Source organism: Pipistrellus kuhlii, unplaced genomic scaffold, assembly GCF_014108245.1.
Source record: "Pipistrellus kuhlii isolate mPipKuh1 unplaced genomic scaffold, mPipKuh1.p scaffold_m20_p_8, whole genome shotgun sequence".
In the NCBI taxonomy this organism is placed as follows: Eukaryota; Metazoa; Chordata; class Mammalia; order Chiroptera; family Vespertilionidae; genus Pipistrellus; species Pipistrellus kuhlii.
This window is the reverse complement of record NW_023425584.1, coordinates 69564493-69571595: the sequence shown is the minus strand read 5'-3', so window position 1 is coordinate 69571595 and position 7103 is coordinate 69564493. Positions and strand designations below refer to the sequence as shown.

General features: G+C 62.6%; 1 protein-coding gene across 6 annotated transcripts in view; it reads right to left on the bottom strand.

Moving 5' to 3' along the window:
- The window catches only part of ARID3A (AT-rich interaction domain 3A), a 36008-nt gene that overhangs the window by 19755 nt on the left and 9150 nt on the right, over window positions 1-7103 (bottom strand). The window lies entirely within an intron of this gene.

Genomic DNA, 7103 nt, shown 5'->3' with positions numbered 1-7103 from the left:
AGCACCCGTCCCCACCACAGATATTAATAAAAAGCTCTAGAAACAAGTCACAGAACCGGACCCACGAAGGCGCATCTTTCTGGGTTTCCGGAGCGCAGGCTCTGGAGGAGGGCCCTGACCTCCGGACCCTCGTCGCTCCTCGTCAGCCTTGCCTGTCGCCAGGGCCATCTGTGGAGCGGGCAGGGTGCACCTGGCGTCCAGGTGGAGATGAGGGACTCCTGGGGGGCAGGGGATACAGGGAGGAGGGTCCGGCTTCAGGAAGATGGCTGGGGGGAGGGGCAGCAGGAGGAAGCACCTCAGTGGCAGGACAGGGCTGGGGGCCCACCGGCCCCATGTCACATACCAGCAGGCCTGGCATCAGGATTCGCTCAGGACAGGGGTCACCAGACACTTCCAGGAAGTGGAGCAGAGGGTGGTTGTCCCAGGCTGTCATGCAAACGGCATACAAATCCCAGGAGCCCCCTCCCCACGGCTCCGGCCCTTGCTGACCACTATCCAGTGTGGACCCCACTTTACAGGCAGGGAAACGGAGGTGCTGAGAGAAAACCATGAAGGTAGACTCAAACCCAGATGGAGCCCAGGCTGCCCCTCAGTGCCTCTGGGGTGACTGCAGGGAGCACCCGCCTCACCAGCCTCACCAAGCGGGGAGGAACCCCTGCCCCAAACGCTCAGGGTCAGCAAACCCAGAGACTGCCTCCCCCATTCAGCGATTACTAATCGGAGTTCCACGCTGACCTGGGGCATTTCACAGGGGGCCCAGGCCTGCACAAGCCAAACATGACAATGTGTGACCCTGCCTGACCGCCGGCTTGGAGACGCCTCGGGTCCCAGCCCTGCGCCCGGGCCCGGCACCCGGGAATTAAAAATCTCATCCTGGGTTTCCTCAGAGAGGAACCGGCCCTGTTTCCCTGTCGTTGGGCCCCCAGGCAGTCCCAGAACACCTCAGAGGGACTTTCCTGGTGGCTGGAGCTGCTCAGAAAGCTCTACCTGCCCAGGGAGAGGCCCCGTCACTCCCGGCCCAGGTTCTCTGGACACAAACCCAGCGGTGCCTGCGACTTCAGGAGCGGAGACCAGGGGACAGACCCGCGGGCCCCGCCGCTGACCGGGTCCCCTCGGTGACGGGGCGGCTGCAGGCACAGCAGGAAGGAACAGGCTGCTTCCACCTCTGCCCCGAGGAGGGGCCCCCTGGGCTCAGGCCCTGGAGTTCCCACAGGGGCCACCCAGGAAGCCTCTGCCAGACCCCAGGCTGAGGGCAGGAAACAGGGACTTCGTGGGCCATGTTGGTGGCCAGCAGCCTCAGGGACCCCCACTTCCTTCAGAACAGTCTCCTGAGGGGAAGCATGGAGGAGAGAGGAGATGCCAGCCGGGCAGCCCTGGCCAGCACTAGACTGGCACCCACCACATTCCGCCCGCCCCTTCCTCCAGGACACCATGGAATGCCAGCTGCCTGCGCCTCCATTTGGTGAGGCTCTGCCCACACGGTGACGACCAAGAAATGAACAAACCCGAAGTGACTGCCGGCCCCACTTCCCTTCCAAGAACCGGGCCGCCATTAGCAGTCGCTGAGGGGACGGGGAGGGGGAGGCAGGCCCATGGCTGGGCAGGGCGGGGAGAGGGTGGCACCATGCACTCCACAGGACACTTGCCAGCCGGCTGGCCCTGGGAAAGCGGCAGTTGGGTAGGAATTATGGGGCATCGGGAGGGCGGGGAAGGAGGGGGGATGGGTGGGCGGGATACAGAGAGGGAAAGAGACAGAGAGACACCGGGAAGGGGGAGAGAGAGGGAAACCAGGAGGCTCCACTGACAGACAGACTCAGTCAGGGTCCCAGCCCCCCGGTTGTCCCCCGGCCGCCCAGCCCCATCAGAGAAGCTGACCCAGCCTGCACCCCAGAGAGAATCCACAGAGCTGGTCACAGACGGGGATTAAATAAGAGCAGAGGGAAGGGGCGGCCAGCAATGGGGGGCCCGTTAGTGCTGGGGGCTCGGAGCCTGGGCAGGTGCCCTCTTGGGTGGGGGCCTCACAAGCCCAGAAGACCCACACTGGCAGCAATGAGCTCACACCACTGTTCGGGGTGGGGGGTGGGGGCACAGCCTGACAGGGCAGAGGCAAGGGTGACCGTGGGGCAGACCCTTCCGGGGGCAGGAAGAGAATGGGGCACAGCCCTGAGGCGCAGGTCATCCTGGCCACGCGAGCCTGGACAGAGGTGCCAGGCAACCCCCAGGACACCAGCAGAACGCATGTGTACCTCGTCAACAATCCCACCCAGACAGAAACCACCAGGCCTGACCCCGCCCAGCCTCATAGCCCCCCACCCTGGACCTCTCTGTGGCCAGGGACTCACAGACCCTGCTGACGGGCCCACGGCTCTGCCCACCCTGGTGTGGTCTCCCAGTGCCCACACGGACACGCCCGTCCTCCCAGACACGGACACACACAGACACACCCTTGTTTTCTGGCTCGAAGATAATGGCTCAGACAGCCTGCCCTTGGCCGCCCGCCTACCTGGCCCCCACACTCCCCCTTCACCAGGCACTCCTGTCTGTTTTCTTTACAGATTCGTCCCCAGTGCCCAGAATGGGGCTGGCATACAGCAGGTGCTCCCTACACACTTGTGGAAAGACCAGGCCTAGCCACGTGCACACAGGTGCACAGCCGACTCTGCCTGACCCCGTCCAGGACCTCATGGGCGGGACGGGAGGGGTCACCCCACTCGGACCGATTCCCAAAGCAGAGTCGGCAGCTGGGGGGGTCGGCCATCCGCATCACGTGCTGAGAGGCCCTGGCTCCCTGCGGTGCCCACCCGAGCACCACGTCAGGGGCCACACCTTCCTCAGGTTCTGAATTATTTCCCGGGGCGGCCGGAAGCAAGCTACAGGCGGCGCCTTAAACAGTCGTTCATTCTCTCACGGTTCCGGGCCAGACATCCCAAATCGAGGTGTCCCACTCCCTCCCGAGGCTCCAGGGAAGGCCCCTCCCACCCTCCCAGTCTCCTGGGGCCCAGTGTCCGGGGCTTGTGGCAACATCACCCTGACCTCTGCCTTCTCCTCCCTCAGCTGTCTGTCTGTCTGGCTGTCTGTCTCCCCGCCTGTGCCTGCTCTCCTGTGCTTAGACTTGGGGCCCACCCTACTCCGGTCTGACCTCATCGTAACTAATTATATCTGCAAAGACCTTTCTCCTTCGTCTGGGCGGACAGAGTGTGTCCCAGATTCACTTCTGCGGGGGGGCCCCTGGGGCCGAGGGGCCCGCAAGGGCGGTGAGCGGCCCTGACTACACCTTCCCTGGCCCCCGCCCCTCAGCCCCGAGACCCCCGCCTGCCCGACCGCGGGGCAAGGCCAAGTCCCGAGCTGAGGCCTTCAATAGGCAGACTGGTTACCGTTTAACCCTGTGACCCCTAATTGTCCTCTGGCCGGCGCAGCCAGGCAGTCAGAAAAGGGGCGGTCTGCACCCCGCCCCCGCGCATGGCCACCCACCGGCCGGGACCCCCAGCGGCTTCCCCATCCAGGCAGCCGTGGAGCGCAACCGGACACGGTGACAGCATGTGAGGGGGTGCTGGGCTCTCCCACGGCTGAGGGGGACCCCCCACCGGATCACCATAGGTGGCGCTGGCTCTGGGAATTAGAACATTTAGGGGGTTGAAGGGCCTTTGTGTCAAGTGTAAACACTGGGGCAGCGTGGGCCAAGCCCTGGATCAGAGAGGCCGCAGCCCTGCCTGACGTCACACAGCACGGGCGGAAGGAATCGAGCAGGGTGGGTGGTGGGAGTCTCCATGGCGCCGGGGCCCTGTCAGCACTGCAGCCCGGCGAGGGCGGCTGACCCGCTCCTGGGCTGCCGATGGGAACCACTGACCGGGGACCTGACTTTCCGGTTAACAGTTAACGGGCGCCACCGAGCCCTCGTGCTGCACAGGGCAGGGGGAGCCCGGTGGCAGCAGGCACGCGAGGCTCACACACAGGCACTGCGGGAGCTGGCCGTGTGTACGTGCTCTCACACATGAGTGCTTGCAGACCCCACCTACACGGCCACGTGCTAACAGAGGCACAGGAGCCTGTCACCCCATCACACAGACACCGGAGCCCTGGAGGCACCGGAGTCAGCTCGCTCTGCGACATACAAGCCCGGTCACCCCCAAGTGTGTCCGGACCCTAGGACCGACTCAGCAATATGTCCACGTAAGCTGGAGACGCATCACATGGTAAGCACGTGCAGACATACACACACAGGCCAGACATCAGGCCCCGAGCATGTGCCCGGGATGACAGGGACATAAAAGATGCGCCCTGGCCATTGTGACTGAGTTCGTGGGAGTGTCATCCGGTTCCCCAAAAAGTGGCAGGTGGATTCCAGGTCAGGGCACATACCCAGGGATTGGGTCCAGTCCCCAGTCGAGGTGCAGTGCGGGAGGCAACCGATTGGTGTTTCTCTCTTACCTCCATATTTCTCTCCCTCCCCCTGCCCACTTCCTCTCTATAGTCAATTAAGAAAAGAAAAAAAAAGATGCTGCAGATGGGTCTACATGGCCTCAGAACACGCGCGCACACACACACACACATACACACACACACACACACACACGTAACAGCCACGCACAAGCACAGGCGTGTGTTACACACAAGAGGGTTCAAATGCCCCCGGGGCCCTCGCTCTGGCAATCACAGACTCTGACACTCTCAGGGCCCTGGGAAGACGGGCCACCACAGCCCACGAAACCATCCCCACCACCACGGCCCCACACCCGCGTGCACACTCACACACCCATGCCAGCAGGCGGGCCCACGTGGCTCACCCACGCTCATTCCCCGATGGGGCTGCCTGGCAGGCACCGCTCCCTCCGCGGCCGCGTGTGTTATTAGAGAGCGTGAGGCGTGGCTGGGCACTTGGCAGCGCCACCAGGGTGGGGAGCTGGCAGTGGGCGTGGGGCCAGGCCACAGTGGTGACCCCATGGCAGTGACCCTGTGGCTGGGTGACGGCACAGGGGCCAGATAAGGCTCTTCCGGCTGAGTCAGTGCGGTTCCCAGGGCTGGCACGGGCAGGGGCATGGTGCCAGGGGCTGGCGGGCAGGCACCCTCCCCGCACCCGCCGTGACCCAGCTGGCTCCGGGCCAACAGCCGCAGCAGCTTTGATGAGGCAGGCACTGCCGTAGGCAGGGAGGCTGGGCTCCCCAGGGGCTTCCCAATACCCTCCCGCCCCTTTGAACACGGCCCAGGACTTCCAGCGGCTCAGGAACACACCTGATGCCAGCGCTGGCTGCCCAGGACCCACGGGGCCTGGCCCCGGGCCCACTCCGTCTCAGGCACACCGGATGACACGCTGGGCTCAGAACCCAGTGTCCGGCCTGGCCTTTGCCCGGGCTGTCCCTTCCCTGGATGCCCTCCTCCACTGGGAAAACCCTAACTCACCCTGTCCCCCGGTCCAAAAGGCTCAGCGGAGACTCGGGCCTCGCACTCCTGCCTGGCCCCTGGACTCCTGAAGAGTCCTCCCAGCATGTCCCACTCCCCCCAACACCAAATCCTGCCAAGACCCCCCTTTGAGCCTACGTCTCGTTTACCCTAATATCCTCCCTTCCCCTTTATGTTCCAGCCACACTATTCCAAGCAGCAAACCCTACCCCTCTCTGTCCATCGGGCAAACTTTTACATGTCCCACAAAGCCCCCGCTCCAATGCCCCTTCCTCCGGGCAGCCTTCCTCCCGATCCACTTCCTCTGGCCCAGCCCGGACCCCTTAGGACTGGAATACCTGCGTCCTGACCTACATTCCCCAACCTGGGGGGCTGCAAGGCAGGACAAAGAAAATGTCTACCACCCCCTCCCTGAGCCCAGCAATTCCAGCTCCCCACCGAACCCCACCCCACCCCTAGACCCCGTACAGTGGCCCCCGGCCCCTTGCTGGTCCATCACTCCCCAGGAATGCTGACAGGTGCTGGGCCAGTTTACCCTGGAATCCGGTCCCAGCTCTGACACCTCCCCCAGGGCAAGGGCCTCGGTTTCCCCATATGCACAACAGGGGCAATGGCAATTCCCCGTGGCATCAAGAGGATACACATGAGACATACGTGAGCCGTGCGATCCGCCGCCCGTGGCACAGTTAAGGGACATATATTAGGCAAAATGGTCATCTCTACATCTCTGATCTCCTTTACAAGTCATGTGGTGAGCAGACATCACCTTGGAAAGCAGGGGAAAAATAGCCCAACGTTTAATCCAAGTCAAAACCACCGTGGAGATACCACGAGACCCCCACCCACACGGCGGGACCCAGTCACTGCAGGGGCTGGTGAGAACTGGGAGGAACTGGAGTCGCGCACGGCAGGTGGGATGCAAAACGGGGCAGCGCCGGGGCCCTCAACACGTCACTCACACAGTCACCATGGGAACCAGAGAGCCCACCCCTAGGTGCACACCCAAGAGAAGTGAAAACCTGTGTTCCCACAACAACCTGCACGTGCATGTTCACAGCCGCACGACTCACAGCTGCCGAACGGCGGAAGCCGCCCAAGGCCCCGTCCACGGAGAAACGGACAGAACGTGGGCTCCATCCGCGCTCTGGAGTATTCCTCGGCCGCGAGAAGGGGGGAAGCACGGACACTCACGACAGTGTGGACTGGGTGGGCCTTGAACACAGGGTGCTCAGTGAGAGCAGACAGACACAAACGGCCACACAGCGTGTGGTCCCATCGATGTGAAATGCCCAGGACAGGCACAGCCACAGAAAATAGTTAAGGGCCGGGGCAGGGGATGGGGGGAACTCCTAAAGGGGATGGCAACTCCTTTTTGGGTGACGAAACGTCCAACAATTGATTGTGGGGATGGGTGCACAGCCCTGTGGATACACTAAAAACCAGTGAACCACACACGTTAAAAGGGTGAATTGTGTCCTATGCAACTTTTCTATCAATAAAGCTGCTCAAAAAGCCCAACGTGTATTTGAGTTCTTAAGACAAAGGATTCAAAGCCTTCAGCGGCTGAAGATGTGTGAGAGTTTGACGATTGAAAATCCCACAATGGCACTTTCTAAAGCCCGGGCATGGCAGTGTTGGGGACAGGAAGCCACCAGGATGTCACCAGATGCCACATCGATGCCAGGAGGCTGAGATCCTAATCACTG